The sequence below is a fragment of the Rattus norvegicus genome, chromosome 6, assembly GCF_021556685.1.
Source record: "Rattus norvegicus strain SHRSP/BbbUtx chromosome 6, alternate assembly SHRSP_T2T, whole genome shotgun sequence".
Lineage (NCBI taxonomy): Eukaryota > Metazoa > Chordata > Mammalia > Rodentia > Muridae > Rattus > Rattus norvegicus.
Window position 1 is genome coordinate 98,484,300 of NC_141539.1, and position 17,529 is coordinate 98,501,828.

General features: G+C 44.7%; 1 long non-coding RNA gene across 1 annotated transcript; it reads right to left on the reverse strand.

Moving 5' to 3' along the window:
- Positions 1–551: 551 nt before the first annotated feature.
- LOC148005314 (uncharacterized) lies at positions 552–8,191 on the reverse strand. The gene is made up of 3 exons (XR_015622464.1): positions 8,058–8,191; positions 4,494–4,633; positions 552–1,562 (listed from the first exon to the last, which is right to left on the reverse strand). It is a non-coding gene; the product is annotated as an uncharacterized LOC148005314 (long non-coding RNA).
- Positions 8,192–17,529: the final 9,338 nt, after the last annotated feature.

A 17,529-nucleotide genomic window follows, 5' to 3' on the forward strand; every position in this document is an offset into this window, starting at 1 on the left:
ACTGAGTTGTTGAAGACCGAGAGAGCGTTTTTATATGAAAGGTCACTTCTATTCATCAAGGCTGTTTGTCTTTCTCTGGCCCCTTATTCAGAACAGCAGATTTTTTTTTTGAAGGAGCCATGAGAGCCAAACTCCAGCAACAGCACTTGTGGGGGGGGGGGGCTAGGGTTGGTTTAGGGACATTTCAAAACTTTAATATTTTGGTAACCCATGCTCCATAAATCATTGAATTACATCAAGTCTATTTAAAAGCCCTCTGGGCAGCTGTTTAAAATGCTGTCACCACAGTAAGCAATGTCCACAGAGTCACATGCAGGCCGAAACCTGAAGGGGATGGTTTTTGTTTGTGTTTCTTTAACTCCAGTTAGGTTTACCCTCTGACTCTCCACTTCTGTGAGCAGCCCCTCCACTTCCAGTTATGTTAACGTCAGGATATGGAGGCCACTTAGACCATCAGGGTTAAGCCTCCCCCTCCCTCCCCTACCCCCAGATCGGTTCTCTTCCTTACAGTCTTTCTCCAAGCAGGTTAGTGGAACAAGCACAAATTGTTAACTTCAGATTAATATGTTTAATAAGTGGAATCTGGACTGTGTCGAGCAAGCAGGCTGGCAGCCTGCGGGATTGGTTGCAGCTGAAGGATCCCGTGGGTTTTTCTTAGGTCATTGCTGGGGGCTGAGACCACCTGTGTAGCACCTGCAGGCAACTCAGGCTAATTACCCCAGGGAGCACCGCTTCCCCACTCTCTGGCCCCCTGATTTGCTCTGGGACCCTGAGAATACAGGGGGTGTGGGGAGCTAAGGTGGGGGAGGGGTTAGAATCCTGAAGTGAAGCCACAGGCATCCCCTTTCAGAATATTGCACATTTACAGAGGCATCCGCTTGTTGCTAGGGCTCTCAGTGCATACTCTGCCCTCCATGATGCCCGGCTGTTGGTGACCTAAGTGTTTTACACACACACACACACACACACACACACACACACACACACACACACACACACACAAAACGAGACAAATGTATCTATCATCAGTGATCTTTTGAGCCAGAGCAACACAAAAGTCCAGCATATAACCTTGACTTCAGCAGATTTACAAATGTCTCCTATAAAAGTCAAATTTCAGTTTGCATTTCGCATCGAGTGTGAAGCAGGGTGAGCGGGCTGCTATTTTTCAGTGGTCTCTGTTCTTTGCCAGCACATGGTAGGTACGCAGTTTGTCAGTTCAGTTGGTGAATACAAATTAGGTAAACAGACTTTGAAGTTGAAAATCTCAGCAACCCGTGGCCCTTGGAGAGATGATTTCACCCCTTCCAGTTTCAGTTTGAGGGGAGAATTTAGACAGGAAAAAATGTTTGGTCTGGATATGCACTTCAGTTAGTACAGTGGTTGGATTAACTTGCAGGAAGCCAGCGACCGATGCCACATGGCTGCCTGTGGTGGTGCCTGCTGGGAAGGCCAGCATTTGGAAGATGAAGGCAGGAGAATCAGAAGTTCACCGCATCCTTGACTACGTTGTAGCATAGCTTAGGGAGTTTGCGGCAAGCCTGGAATTCATGAGACCCTTTCTAAGGAAGGAAGGAAGGAAGGAAGGAAGGAAGGGAGGGAGGGAGGGAGGGAGGGAGGGAGGGAGGGAGGGACAGAGACAAAAAACAAGAACAGGTTCAGCATTAAATCAATGCCGTGAATGGCATATACCTCCGTATTTCATACTAACTTCTGCCCCCCCCCCCCCCGTAGGATTTGCTACAGGCACCCATAGCTGTCCTCTGTGAGGGGAAGAGAGCCAGTTGCGGAGGGCAGTCAGGCTCTCCAGGGGAGCACGGGAGGCAGTTCTGCCTTATGTGTCAGCTCTGGAGGAAAGGTGTCCCGTGGGCTGGAGGAGGCCACAGCCAGGGCAGGAGCAGGGAGGGCGTCTGGGCCAGGCTGGGCTCCTCTGGGGAGCAGCTGAGGTCTGGCCCATGGCCCCAGGGGGTTGCTTTGGCCTGGCCACCTAGCCCAGCAGCAGCTGTGTTTCCCAGGACTGCTGACTCTGGGACTCCCCTGCCGCCCACGGTTATGGATTCTGAAAAGAACATAGCAACAGCGCACAAACACCCTCACAGGGGGAGAACAGGAGCAGGCAGGCAGAAGGGACCCAGGGCCTGGGATGCAGCCTGTGTTTGGGAATCTTAGCCAGGCCCTAGGCAGCCACTGACCTAGCCCTGACCTTCCAGAGGTTTTACACTAGGTCGTTGTTTCTTTACAAAACAGAACTACACAATGTTCTTTTTGCAGACCTCTAAGTTTAGGGGAGAGTCAGAAGGATCCTGACTTGTTACCTCCTGAGTTCCCTTCTTGAAGCAGTTACAAGGAGAGGGCCTTTCCTGTCAGTCAGTCAGTCTCTCCTTGATTGCCAGGGAAAGGCTAATAGCACCAAGTGATATGAGACCATGTTTACAGTCTCTTGCCTATTCTTTCTGTTTACAAGTGTTTGCTACTTGGTTTTCATTTTTTAAAGACAGACTTTAATCCCAGCACTTGGGAGTCAGAGGCAGGAAGATCTCTGAGTTTGAAGCTAACCTCATTTACAGAGTGAGTTCCATGATAGCCCAAAGCTACCTAGAAAAACCTTGTCTCAAAAAACCACACATACATACACACACAATTTGTGTGGGTGATAGTGGTCGTGGTAATGGTGGGTGATTTCTGGGACAAGGTCTCTCTATATGTAGCCCCAGCTGACCTGAGTCATATAGCCCAGCCTGGCCTCAGACTTATGGCTGTCTTCTTGCTTCTGTCTTCACAATAAGGAGATCACAGACTACAGACTGTGTTTCATTCGTGGGAGCATACCATACCTCCATCATCGCTAACAGTCAAACATTTCAGGTACCTATCTAGTCTATGCTCGGCACTCCTTCTCAAGTCAGTGAGAACAGATGGTTTTTAATATTATGTTATATAATGGCGGCGGTACCATTAATGAATATATAATTTTTTCAACCATAGTAGCCTTATTTGTTTATTTTTGGGTCTTCTCTATAATACCCCTCCCCCATCTTTTCCTCTCTCTCCCTACTTCCCACACTCCAGAGAGAGCAGAGGCTTGACCAACTTTAGTATTTACCAACTGTTACCTTTGTGAGCTTGGATGAGCCACTTTGAATGTCTAATTTTCTATTTCTTTATCTGCACAACAGAGCTAGGAACATGAAAGCTAGGTTGTCGGGTGGACCAGACATACTGCCTACAACCTCTACTGTATAAAGTACACTCCATGGGGGCAGGTGCAACAAGAAGATACATTGTCACACTTCTGAATGAATTCAGCCTGCCCTCAATTTCTTGAATTGGCAGTTAGCAAGTTTGGGACCTCAGGTCAGCCATGGCTTATACCCTTCCCCCTCAATTTCATTTATCTCATAAAAGGGGAGAGCCAAGGGTTTCCTCCCACCTGAACATCTGCTTTCACATCTGCTTTCGTTTCCTAGTATCTCCTCTTCTACAGCCTTCTGCTTCACTCCACTCTCCAGACAGCATCCAACACGGTTTTGTTTGTTTGCTTTTTAGGATTTATTTCATGTATGTGAGTACACTGTTGCTGTCTTCAGACACACCAGAAGAGGGCATCGGATCCCATTACAGATGGTCGTGAGCCACCATGTGGTTGCTGGGAATTGAACTCAGGCCCTTTGGAAGAGCAGCCAGTGCTCTTAACCTCTGAGCCATCTCTCCAGCACCCAAAACAAAAAACAAAACAAAACATTTGGGGCTGAGTTCAATTCCCAGCAACCACATGGTGGCTCACGACCATCTGTAATGGGATCCGATGCCCTCTTCTGGTGTGTCTGAAGACAGGGACGGTGTACTCATATACATAAAATAAATAAATAAATATTTTTAAAAAGGCATTTGAAGTAAAACAAACAAAAAGAATTTCAGAAATTCTCCCTCTCTGTTTCCCTCATCCTCCAAGTTCATCTGCCTTCTCAAAACCAGGGCCTGCCCATAGCCCAGATCTAGCTGACCTCTGGCTGCTTTTCAGGAACTTCCCTGCCTTCTGCTCTTTCTTAAGGAGGAGTCCTCATGCATATCGTCCTTGCAAGGGAATCTCTCTTCCCCTAAACTGTGGACTCTTCAGCTCAAGTGTCATCTCCTTGAAGATGCATCCCACCATTTCCAGCCCAAGACAAGCCACTCCCCTTTACCCTCCCACGACCCCCTCCAGAGACTCTCTGCTGTAGTCTGGATCTGAATGTTCTCAAAGGCAAACCCGTTGAATGCTTGGTGCACAGGTTGGGAAGAGGTGTGTCTTTAAGAGGTGGGTCTTGGTATGTTATTGGAATGGGCCTTCAGGGGGGTTGGTGGTTGCAGGGTTGTCTCTCCCCTTGCTTTGCAGTTGCTGTGAGGTGACCAGCTTGCTGTGCCACACACTCCCTGGCATGATGTATTGCCCCAAAGCAATGGGTCAATTGATCACAGACCACCCCCACCCCTACCGGGGAGCCAAAACTCACCTTTCTTTCCATTGGATAAGTTTCATTGCCTCAGGTATTGTTAGTCACGTGAAGCAGACACACCCTCTCATTCCATCACTCTCTTTTTTGTCACAGCCCTGGAATTAACTTTTTATTCATTGATTGGTGAGAGGATGGATCTACAATGGGAAGAGTAAACCAATTATTAATATTCAGCTCTAGCCAACGGCCACGGAAATTAATGCAGTAGCTTTCAACAAAAGGAGAGTCACAAGGTTAGCCAGTTTCTAAAATCAAAATTGCCAAACGAGATTATTAATAAGAGACCTGGCCTATAAATTTCCTTCCAAGAAAACCACTTTTCTTGATAGAGGTGATACTATTTTCCCCACACAGCTTAATGAAAAGGGGAGAAAAGATTTGTTTTTATAACCACGAAATGACTTCTGTATTTCTCACCACTATTGAATAAATCTATTAAGATAATCAGCTTTGCCTACTTACTCATTTTGCCTCAAGCCCTACTGACTTGCTTCATTTTCTTGACTGTAAATACGTTGCCGGCTTCTACAGAGAGAGCTGGAATCGGTGTATGTAGCAGCAGACAATCAGGTCTGGGGTTTTAAAGTCTTTGCTCTTTCTGGTAAGCCAGGCCTGGTTGTTTAGAAGTTATTGGTTTTGATGGCTTTGAGAATATATTGTGATATTGAAGATTATATTTTTTCTGACTAATTTGATTTTGATCAAATCTCCCAATATATATTTTACCTCCCCTTCATTTGCAAACTCCTGTGTATTCCAGAAGAATGCTATCTACATGGTTAGATCCATCTATGCTCAACTCATCTCAGGGCCATTGGCAGGAGATAGTTGTGCAAAGCATGTGAAGACAAACCCTCCCACCTCCGTGTGTGTGTGTCCGTGTGTGTGTGTCCGTGTGTGTGTGTCCGTGTGTGTGTGTCCGTGTGTGTGTGTGTGTGTGTGTGTGTGTGTGTGTGTGTGTGCGTGTGTGTGTGTGTATGCCCATGCAAAGATGTATGCATACGGGAATGTTCACAGAAGGCCCACCACTGCCTTTAGAAGAGCTTATTTAAGAGAAGCAGACTTCACCAGCCGGGATGTCAGTCAACAGGACACTACCATGCTTAGCATTTTCCTCTGCTGCATCTGCCGCAGACAGTCAGCAGGTCATTTATCTAACTAACCAGACTTCCAGGATCACAGTGGCTTTGGAGGCCTACTATGGAGGATGGTCTCATAGTGTCTGTGTAGACCTCAGGACTTTTGTATAGGTGACCTTTGGAACTTCACCTTCCTTCCTTCTTAGAATGTCACAATTACAGAGCTCAGTGAATGGACCCACCATTTCTAACGTGGGCTCTGGAGACCCTTTCTTGACCCCAACATGGCTCTAAAATGGCAGTCTCTTCATGAAGCCACCTAGGAACATGAAGTGTCTCAAGGGCCAGGGTCCACAGATCACAGGTTATGTTTTACCTGGGAGTATTTGTAGGAAACAGTGAAAGGCAAGAGAAGCTGATCAGGGCACACATGGGAAAGACAATGTCAAATGGCGGGGCAAACCACTGTGGTAACCTCCGAAGTAATTATGGACATCTGGAGTGACGGAAAGACCCAAAAGATGGTAGGCATTTTGCGTTTGAGGCTAGGTTTTCCCAAAGGAAGATAAATGGGAAAAACATGTTTGCTTTAACTGCTGACTCATGGTACAAAGTTTTAATTCGGAGGCTTTAATTGGAAATGAAGCAAGAATGTCAAAGATTTACATAGAAAATATTTTAGTATATTGGCAAGATACTAATTCCAAAACCAGATGGCCATTGTAGAAAAGTCAGCAGAGGGGGCCTTTGTTTTCCCTCTGTTTATTTGCACGAAGCGTTTTCTTTTATAATTTTTAGTATTCCATTAATTATAAGCAACACCACCTTCCTTTTAAGATTAAAGAGTAATTATGGAGGCCTTTAATGTATATTACCCTTTAAAAATATACAAAATCGCCATGACTGAAAGCTGGAGTATGAAAGCATTCTTGTGATCGAAGCTTCGTGCCCAAGACACTCGTTTCCTCTCCCTAGAGTCTGAGCTAATGAGACCGTATTTCTCGGCTCTTATTGACCATGACTGCTGACTCAGTCAGGGGTCATTCGCTTGCAACAAGAGATTGGACCAGGGCTGAAGTTAGTCCACAAAGTAGAGTTTATTGTGAGAATACTCGAGCTTTGCATTCTCCAGAGCCCCTGCTCAGGGGTGACCCTGAGCTAGGAAGCCCATTCGAGACCACAGCCATCCTTCTCCTGAGACAGGATGTGCTTCCTCTCTGCATACCTGCTGCGTGATGCCCACACTGCTTCCCCAGGCTGGCTCATTCTGCTTTGTTTGAAATTCATAGGCTGAGCAATGTGGGTTCAAAGCTGTCATCTTCACCTTTATTTACAATGTATACCATCTTTTAATTTTTGAAGACTTTTTTATTTTTAATTATATGTGTCGTTTTTTGTGTTTGTGACAGGGCAAGAGCTGTTTGAGCCTCCCGAGCTGCAGTTTACAGGGAGTTGTAAGATGCTCAGCGTGGGTACTGAGAATTGAACTCAGGTCCTCCTCACGCACAGTGAGTTCTCTCAACCAGCTGTTTTGAAAATTTTTCCTCACATCTTCTGTCCTTTTTTGCATTAGTTATTAAGAATTATAGGAGCCAGAGGGCTTGAGGACACAAGCAGAACATGCTCCACAGATATGAAGTAAGCAGGGCTCATAGGAGCCTCACAGAGACTGAAGTGACAGTCATGGGGCCTGCACGAGTTCACGCTAGCTCCTCTGCACATATGTTACATTTGTAGCCTGGTGTGTTTGTGGGACTCCTAACAGTGGGAGTTAGAAGTATCTGTGACTCTTTTATCTGCTGTTGGGACCCTTTTCCTCCTACCAGGTTGACATACCCAGCCTTGATATGAGAGTTTGTACCCGGTCTTATTGTATGGTGTAATGCTGTGTTCGGTGGATATCCCTGGGAGGGCAGCTCTTCTTTGAAAGCAAATGGAGAAGGAGGAGGAGGAATAGATGTTTATATGTGTGTGTATATGTGTGGAGGGGGGAGTAGTGGTTCTGGAGGAGTAGGGGGAGGACTAGAAAGAGTGGAGGGAGGAGAAACTGGTCAGGATGTATTGAAAACAAAAAATAAATCATAAAAAGGGGTGAAGGAAAACATCTATTTTCCACTTCCTATTTGTTGATTATACATTTTTAAGAATTGTTCTTTAGGTAGTTACTATGTATATCCTTGACTTGGTGGAATTTACCATAAATTAGTACCATTAGTTCTTCTTAGACCATTAAAATGCCTTGCCTCATTTAAAACCATCACTGTGGTCTAAATATTCCTATCTCCTCCCCTAAATCTGTATGTTGAAGTCCTTGCCTCCAGCAGGATGGCGCTGGACCTGGGGGAAGTTATTAGCTCATGGAAGCAGAGCTTCCAGGAGGGGATTAATGCAGGACTAGAGGCACGAAGGAGACTCCCCCACCCTTCCACCATGGGAAGATACAAGGTATCAGCTGCCAGCCCGAAACTGGATCCTCACCCACCTTTGCATCTGCCTTAAGCTTGGACTCCCAGCTTCCAGAACTGTGAAAACAAACTGCAGTTGTCTAAAAGCCAGCCATTTTCCACCGCAGCCTGGACAGATGGCGGTGCCACTTACTCTGCTCTGCCCCTTGTTATTGTTGTCCTGTGCTTTATGTCCACATACTTTTCATCCCGCAAAACATTACCGTTGTTGTTTTAGGCTGCCAGTATTTATTATGCTCTACCCAGTGTTTACCTTTTCCTCCTTTACATTCCTTCTGTATTACCATGTTTCCATCTTGTGTTATTTGCCTCCTGCCTACAGAACTTCCTTTAGTGTTTCTTTCAAATTAATAGCCACTGCCAACACATTCTGCCTGCCGGAGTCTTTGTTTCAAAGCCTGCTCAGGAACTCATGTGAGTTTTTCTTCTAATCGTAAAGCTTTCTGCCCAAACTTACATACATTTGTTTTCCCACCCTCAAGAACAGACTGCCACAACAGGAAAGTCTTGTGGCTTATAATCAGGAGGGTCTGTGATCTGCATAGAACTGACGGTTCAGGGAGCATTTTATAACGCAAGACTTGCTTATGTGCCAGGGGACACACTGGTCCCTGGGAGTATAAACTCAAAGGAGGCCTGGTCTTGACTCCTAGAAGATCCTGGTATGGCAGAAGAAGGCTAATAAGTGGCTACATTAACGTGATGGCTCTGTGATAGAATTACGTCTAGTATATTTTAGGAGCCAAAGGAAGAACACCCAAATTAAAATGAAGAGCTAAGGGACAGTGCTCAATAGAAACACCTCGAATTTTAAAGAATAGATTTCTGCTAGATCCATGTATCAGTTAAAGTTCTTATTTTTAACTGTTTTTTTTCCAGATTTATAAATTATGGCCTCCTCGCTATGTCATAACACAGTCTTTCCTAGAGAGCCCAGAGTAGGAAGGAAGAAGGGAGAGAGGGGAAAACCCTGCTATCACTGCTACCTTTCTTGTATCTCTTAGTAGGGCTTGCATAGTGTGTATCTCCTCGTAAGGATTCATCAAATGCATTTGGGGGCAACAAAAACACCTAGCCCATAATAGATGGGCATTAGGGAATAGAAAATATTTTCAATTCTAGTTAAGAAGCCAGTAAGGAGGACAACATTAAAGACACAAGAGAATAAATAGCATGGCCTCTGGAATGCCCACAGAAGTGAAGCCTCGTCTTGGATTCCACAGGGAAGTAGAATTAATATAGCTGGGTTCATCTGGAATTCCTGCTCAGCCTTAGAAGGTGAGATCATGTGAGGATGAGAGATGGCCAGGAGAGGTGAGGGATAGAGATGCGAGTGACTGCTCCAGGAGAGCATGGGGGTATTAACGGTCGGCTCCCAAGATGGATGATGAGCTCCACCTGGTAACTTCCTTACATATCTCCAGAGCCAGTCATATTCACAAGACATCAAGCCTAGGGAACCATGCATGGCTTTTCTTCATAGAGCCTGCTTTCAAAAGAGCTAATTTACTCTTGGAGGTCAACATTAATCTCTTCTGAGGGTAGTACCCCCAAGACCCAGTTAGCTTCCCCTAGGCCTCACTTCTTAAAGACATTCCCACTTCAGTGCAGCCATAGTAGAAAACAATTTCCAGCAGGTGATGAGCATTAGGAAAAAATATTCTTAATCAAAGTTTGGAAAACCAGTAGATCATCTCTAGTCATAGTCCTTCTTGACCTAGAATTCTCTATGTAGATTGTGATGGTCTTGAACGTACAGAGATCCTCCTGCCTAAATCTTCTAAGCGCTGAGATTACACCACCATATCCGACTTGGATTACCATGAGCTTGTGTGGATTCTGCTTTCCTGTGTTGGCCACCTCTTCTTATAGATACTGTCTTAGTTAGAGTTTTACTGCTGTGAAGAGATACCATGACCCAAGCAACTCTTATAAAGGGAAACATTGAATTGGGACTGGTTATAGTTTCAGAGGTTCAATCCATTATCACCATGGCAGGAATCATGGGCAGCCATGGTGGCTGGAGAAGGAACTGAGAGCTGTTGATCTGAAGACAACCAGAAGAGGACTACTGTATCTTACCCTGGGCAGGGCTTGAGCATAGGGCCTCAAAGCCTACCTCCACAGTGGTACATCCCCTAACATGGCCACACCTCCTAAATGCCATTCCCTGGACCAAGTATATTCAAACCACCCTACTAAGAATGTTTATTCTTTGATTTTTTTTAATCTCTCCATGAGCTAGTTCAGAGATGATCATTGAATTGATTGATATTATGCCCTTCACTATTGTAGAGGACACTGTGTCTCAGTTCTCCACTATACACACCTTATTAAACAGAGTCTGAAACAAAGGACAGTCAGTGTTTCCGCTTACAACGTGTAGAGATAGGACAGATCCCTGAAGAACAGATCCCTGTAAATAATTGAAATATTCTGAGTATCAACATTTAGAGCTAGTAAGAATTTCTATTGGTTTCCTCCACATTTTTCTGAAGAAACTGAAATTCCATGAGGTTTAGAAGATTTGGGTTTCTGGTTGGGGATTTAGCTCAGTGGTAGAGCGCTTGCCTAGGAAACACAAGGCCCTGGGTTCGATCCCCAGCTCCGGAAAAAAAAAAAAAGAAGAAGATTTGGGTTTCTGAAGAGATTGCTCAGCTCTTGTGTGAATGTGACATCAATTTCATACAAATGATGGTAAGATCTCTTGTTGCTCTTTTAGAGGACCAGAGTTCAGTTCCCAGCACCTACATGGTGGCTCACAACTACTTATAATTCCAGCTCCATGGGACTCTGGCCTCTATGGACTCATAGATGTACCTGGCGTCCACTCACACATAAATAAAAACAACTCTTTTTTAAAAGACCATTTTGTTTACACAGTCTTTCCTGATGTAGCCCACTCAGCCCCATGCTTGATTCCCAGAAGCTCTCGTGAGTAGGATGATTCTCCTGAAAGCTTGCCCCAACCAGCGGTTTGGTTCTCCCTGACATTACCAAGAGTGGCCTGGCTCTCCAACATGGCTGAGCCCTCATGTTGTATAGTTTCTTCTTACAGAAGCCTGCGGGATCATTTGTTTTTTTTTCAACTACCCCCCCCCCTTTTTTCCTCAAGAGCCATTTATTCTCCTCTTCCTCTCTGAGATGTTGCCTATGTATCCTAAGTGGAATTACTGAATCCTTCCCCTGTGACAGACTATGTCTGTCATAGTGCCTCCTATATCACAATAAAATGATCTATATTCCCAATAATTTCTCTTACAGTGGATCTGATTAGAGCTAGCATTCATGTCTCTGTCCCCCTAATGCCATACACAGCAGCTAAAAACAGAATTTTTTTTCATTTGAATGAATATGCCCATCAGACTTACTTTGATGAGCAGCTGAGATCGACCCTAATGGACCTAACAAATCATAGATAGATAGATAGATAGATAGATAGATAGATAGATAGATAGATAGATAGATAGGGATTTGCTGGTGACTGGGGGCAGACCAAGAGACAGATGCTTGAGTTTGGAAAATAGATAAGGGAACCAAAAGCCAGTTAATAGAGGAAAACAAGTTCTCATGACCACACACCTTGGCATTCTTCATTTGCTATTCTGAGACTGGAGGCAGTATCCCACTGGAAGGGCCTGTGTCACAGCACATAGGTTGCTCCTTGGGCAGACTGGGATGAAGCTAACTGATCCCTTCAGTTTGAAGGACTATCTAGCAGAGGGGATATACTACTTCCCAACAGGATTATATACAATAAGGAAAGTCAATTTCCTACTCCTTGAAAGGAAACTTGGATGTCAGCAGAAAGGGAGTAAAATATGTCCAACCAAACCCAACCAAAACAGCGACCACAGTAAGTACGACTTGACACCAAAGAGAACTGGAGATGTAAAAATCAGTTTAACACTGGATGGCTTGATTCACAGTGAATCACTCACGGTGCCTTTTTTTGTTTTCCTCAACGAACTCAGAGCTCTTGCACAGATTTAGTAATGTGTTACACACCCCTTGGGTTTCTCATTTACTAGCTGGAGATGAATGGTTGCACTTCATTCCCGCAGACTTGAAGAGCTTGCAGACTGCCCTGGTTTCCAGCCACCATGGTGTTTGCAAACTCAGCCATTGTTCTCCAGCCTCCTGGAAGTAAGCTCTTTAGCTCCCTGGAGAAGCTAAGAATTCTAAAACGAAGTGCCCTGTGCGCTGGTTTCTGCTTCTCAGCATTTCTCTTCTGTTTTCATGGACTTCTGCTGCCTTAAAATTAAATCTAAAAAACTCACTCCGTGTTTTCCATCATCGGCTTTTGGACGTGACTGTTATGGATTTAGGGTCTGGGTTCTTTGATGTCAGAGCGGCAGACTCTGCTTGCTTCAGCTGCTTTCTTTCACTTCTTCTACGTTTGTGAGCCTTTGATAATTTGATTTATTAAGACACCACAGTCAATGTAGGAGAACCGATAGCATTTGCATTGTTGGAAAGTGGAGAGTGTTAGGAAATATCAGGCACTCAATCCCTGTGGAGAATGTAAAGCTTGTCTGTTATATGCTCCCCCCAAGACCCCCCCAAGACCCCCCCAAGACCCCTTTGGTCTTCTGGTAAGTTTGGCACTGATCAAAATCTCAAGCTCCCATAAGAATATTTATCATGAGGAGTTTTACAGTTATCATAATTACTAATATCAGTAAGCAACTTTCCCTGTGGGGGGGTGTCATTCACCTTGTATCCCATCAAAGATACAGCCTAGGAACTAAGTACAGTTTAGGAATCTTGAGGTTAACCCTGCTGTGTGTATTCTGAGTCTGAGGAGGAGTAAAGACTGAAGGGCAAGATTGACACTTGCTACAAGGTGAAGGGGATTTTAGATTCCTCCTTTTCATTTCTATAGAAAAGTGGGAGAGTACGGAGAGGAAGAAGGATGGGGATGGAGAAAAAGGGGTGAGACAGAGAGAGAGAGAGAGAGAGAGAGAGAGAGAGAGAGAGAGAGAGAGAGAGAGAGAGGGAGGGAGGGGGAGAGGGAGAGGGGGAGGGAGAGGGAGAGGGGGAGGGAGAGGGGGAGAGGGCCATAGCAAGAAAGTCAGCAACCACACGCCCCTGTCTCTTTGTCAGGAATGACACAATCACTTTCTTTTCAAATTGGGTCACTCAGCACACGGTAAGATGTTGCCTATTATAAGTCTCTGGTGGACAAAAAACAGAGAAGCGATTAGGAATGCCAGGAAATAAAAAAAAATCACAGTCTCAAAATGAAGCAAACTATTCTATGGGATGAGTTTGTATGAATGAAGGGTCAAGAGAGAGAATTCATTTAACCTTGGTGCTTGGCAAAGTCTCCCTAGATCAACACAGATTTGAAAACACAAAATTGTCATGCCTTCCCAGTGAATACATTCAGATTATCTAAAATAATAACTACTAACATTAGGTAACAAGAATAAATTATTAGTATGAACCTTTATTCAAAGTCTGACTGCAAATCAGATATAATGCTTCAGGTAATTTTTTATTTAGACTTTGAAAAGTCCTATGGGGACAAAAATCATCATCATCACCATCACCATCACCATCACCATCACCATCACCATCACCACCACCACCACCACCACCACCACCACCACCACCACCACCATCATCATCATTTAAATAGTCCTATGGATACATTGTTATTCCATTTCCACATGAACAATTGAGTCACGAAGAGACTGACACTGTATTATCACATTCCTGTGAAAAAGCAGAGTTATTAGAGCTACCTGATTACCTCTATGACATACTGTTCCCGGCCAAGCGATGTTATCCAACTGGCAGTGAATGTTTTCACAGTCATGGCAAATGCTCTTTTGACTTCTGAAAAAAAAAATCTATAGACAAAGCATCCAAACGTCATATAATCCCAGGAGGCAATGATAAAATGCTTGATCTTAGACACTGAAAAGAAGCAACACAGCCAGAAGTTAGGGGGACAAGAAAGGAACAGAAAAAAAGTATATTTCCCTGTGTTCCCCCTAGAAGAGATGCCATTTAGTGACACTGTACAAAATGGTATATATATATATATACATATATGTATGTATATATATATCTTTACATTCGTATCATTGTCTCCCTCCTGGTCACCCCCTCCCACAATTCTTCCCCCCTGCCCTTCTCTTCTAAGCAGAAGGAGCCCCCGACCCAGGTATCCCCACTACCTGGCTCTTCAAGTCTCTGTGAGGCTAGGTGTCTCCCACTGAGGCCAGATAAATCAACCCAGCTAGAAGAACATATCCTACATATATGTAACAGCTTTTGAGATGGCCCCTGCTCCAGTTGTTCAGGACTCACATGAGGGTCAAGCTGCACATCTGCTACATATGAGCAGGGAGGCCTAGGTCCAGCCCATGTATGTTCCTTGGTTGGTGGTTCAGACTTTGAGCCCCAACAGTCCAAGTTAGTTGACTCCATTGGTCTTCCTTTGGAGTTCCTGTCTTCTTCATGCCTGCAATCCTTCCTCCTATTCTTCCATAAGAGTCTCCAAGCTCCATCCACTGTTTGGCTGTGGGTGTCTGTATCAGTATAAGCCAGCTGCTGGGTGGAGCCTCTCAGAGGACAGCCATGCTAGTCTCCTGTCTGCAAACATAACAGAGTATCATTAATAGTGTCAGGGATGGTGCTCATAGGATGGGTCTCAAGTTGGGCCAGTTATTGGTTGGCCATTCCCTCAGTCTTTGTTCCATCTCACTCCCCTACCCCCCCTCCTCTGCCCCATCCCTGTGCAAGCATTTCTTGTAGACAGGATAAATTTTGGGTTGAAAGTTTTATGGGTGGATTAGTGTCCCTATCACTCCACTGGGGTTCCTGCCTGGCTATAGGAGGTGACCTCTTCAGGTTCCACATCCCCAGTGTTGAGAGTCACAGCAAAGGTCACCCCCATCGATTCTTGAGTGCCACCCTTATCACAGATCTCTGTCTTGTCCTGGAGAGCCCCCCCACCTCCTCACCTCCCCATCAGTTGAATCATTTTCATAGCCATCTTTCCTGTCCTTCCCCACATCTGATCCTGAAACCCCCATTCCGCTTTCCATCCCCTCCAGTCCCCTCCCTCCATCTGCCTCTTACGACTATTCTCCCTTCTAAGTGAGATTCAAACTTTCTCATTTGGGCCTTCCTTGTTGCTTAGCTTCTTTGAGTCTGTGGAGTGCAGCATGGTACCCGTATTTCATGGCTAATATCCACTTATTAGTGAGTACGGACCATGCATGTCCTTGGGGGACTGGGTTACCTCACCAAGGCTGATATTCTCAAGTTCCATCCATTTGCCTGCAAAATTCATGATGTCTTTGTTTTTCCAAATGGTGTATTTTTAAGTTATAAAAATAGCTAAGAGAATTAAAAATTAAAAAGGCCAATTAAAGTTGTAAGGGATTTTAAAAAGAAGCAAAAGTTTTAATTTTGCAGAGCCACATTCAATAATGCTCCTTAAATCTACCGAACCAGAAAACAGCATAAATACGCTGTTCAAGGTAGATAATCCACTCCTAGGAAGGAAAACCGCCATAAGTAATAGTGCTCCCTCCAAAGCAGGGCCGGGCTGGGGACCGGTGAGCATTGTTTTTAGGGTGTATTTCATACCTCCCCTGTTAAATGATTACTTCCATGTGCGCGTTTTGCTCTTTATAACAAGAACCATGTGAGTAGAATTCCCTCACAGAAGCTATCAGCTAGGGCTCACTCCCAGCATGCCCATGTAGATATACTATTCATCATAAACAAATGAGGGGTTCTTCCAAGACTGGGCTGCAGCTTTGGGGGTGCTGGGTCAACAGTCATGTGTGTCTGTCTCCACTCCTGCGCCCCTCCCAAGGAGTCCTGAGATGGAACAGAAGAGGACCCTTCTGTGTGACCACACTACTGCTTTTACTACACGTCCACCGGTAAGGGGTGGGTTCCAATTCCTCATCTGTGTGAGCCTCATTTTGGTTCTGGGACATGGAAACTTGGTTTGGTTTGACTTTAATGGGAAATTGGTATACAGGACTAGAAATCAACCTAAAAAGTGTGGTATGGACAGGTATTTGAGAGCATTATTTCCCCTGTATGTATAAAAGCACAGTCTGTAGGACATCACCCTCTCTTGGCATCTCTGGTGACTGGAGTCAGGAAGGAGAAAAAGTGTCTATGTAGAACGCCAGCAATAACTTATTCTCTTTCCCTCTCTTCTTCTGTGGGGTGTGTGTGTGTGTGTGTGTGTGTGTGTGTGTGTGTGTGTGTGTAAGAGAGAGAGAGAGAGAGAGAGAGAGAGAGAGAGAGAGTATGTGTGTATGTATGTGTGTGTTGCATTTGGTTTGTTTTTTTTTAATGAGGAAAAGATAGACATTTATTTCATGACTTTTGTTTCATTTTAAACCAGTTTTCAATGTTTGCTGTGTTTTCTGTACTTGGATACTTTATGTGTTTTCTGTGCTTGGATAAGCATAGCAGTAGCCCAATGAGGTTAGTGTTTTTGTCCACTTTTAAAAAGTTAAGAGAGGGCTGGAGAGATGGCTCAGTGGTTAAGAGCACTGACTGCTCTTCCAGAGGTCCCGAGTTCAACTCCCAGCAACCACATGGTGGCTCACAGCCATCTGTAATGGGATCTGATGCCCTCTTCTAGTGTGTTTGAAGACAGCTACAGTGTAATCACATACATAAAGTAAATAAATATTTTAAAAAAATAAAAAGTTAAGAGCAATTTTGAGCAATTTTAGTTTTGTAGGACAACTGAGTGGGAGTTAAGAAAGTTGCCACACACACACACACACACACACACACACACACACACACCCTAGACCCTTTCCCAGATTCTCTGTGGTTGGCATCTTGCCTTTTTGGATGAATCCATGCTGATACGACTTTAAGAACCAAAGCCCTCCAGTGAGCCTGGGATTCGCTTTTGGTGTTTCACGTTTAAAGCAGTGGTTCTCAACCTTCCCAGAGCTGCGCCCCTTTAATACAATGCCTCGTGTGGTGGTGACCCCCAACCATAAGATGACTTTCGTTGCTACCTCATAACTGCAATCTTGCTATTGTGAACTAGGATGTCAATATCTGACACTGAGGTATCTGATAAGCAACCCCTGTAGGGGTTTCAAGCCACAGGGTGAGAACCACTGACTTCAAGTTTTGTTCTTGTTCTTTAAAACAAATTCATAATGTCACGCAGAGCAGATTCACGACCCGAAACTTCTACCAGGTTCCACCTCTTCATCTCTTCCTTAGTTGTTGTCCCTAAATCTGTGATTTCTGTGCCTGCCCGGCTGGCAGTTTCCATTTGTCTGCAAAAGGAAGCCAGGGCCCCTGCACCTGTTCCTTGCATTGCTGACTCTGCTCTGGGTGATAATACCATCATGAGTGGTCTTCAAGCACCTCATATCCTGCCACTATGGCCACTTGTCAGGGGGAAAACCCAGACAGGATGAGATCCACATTCCCAGCTGTCCCTATCTTCCAAGGAAAAGAAATCTAAAACCAGAG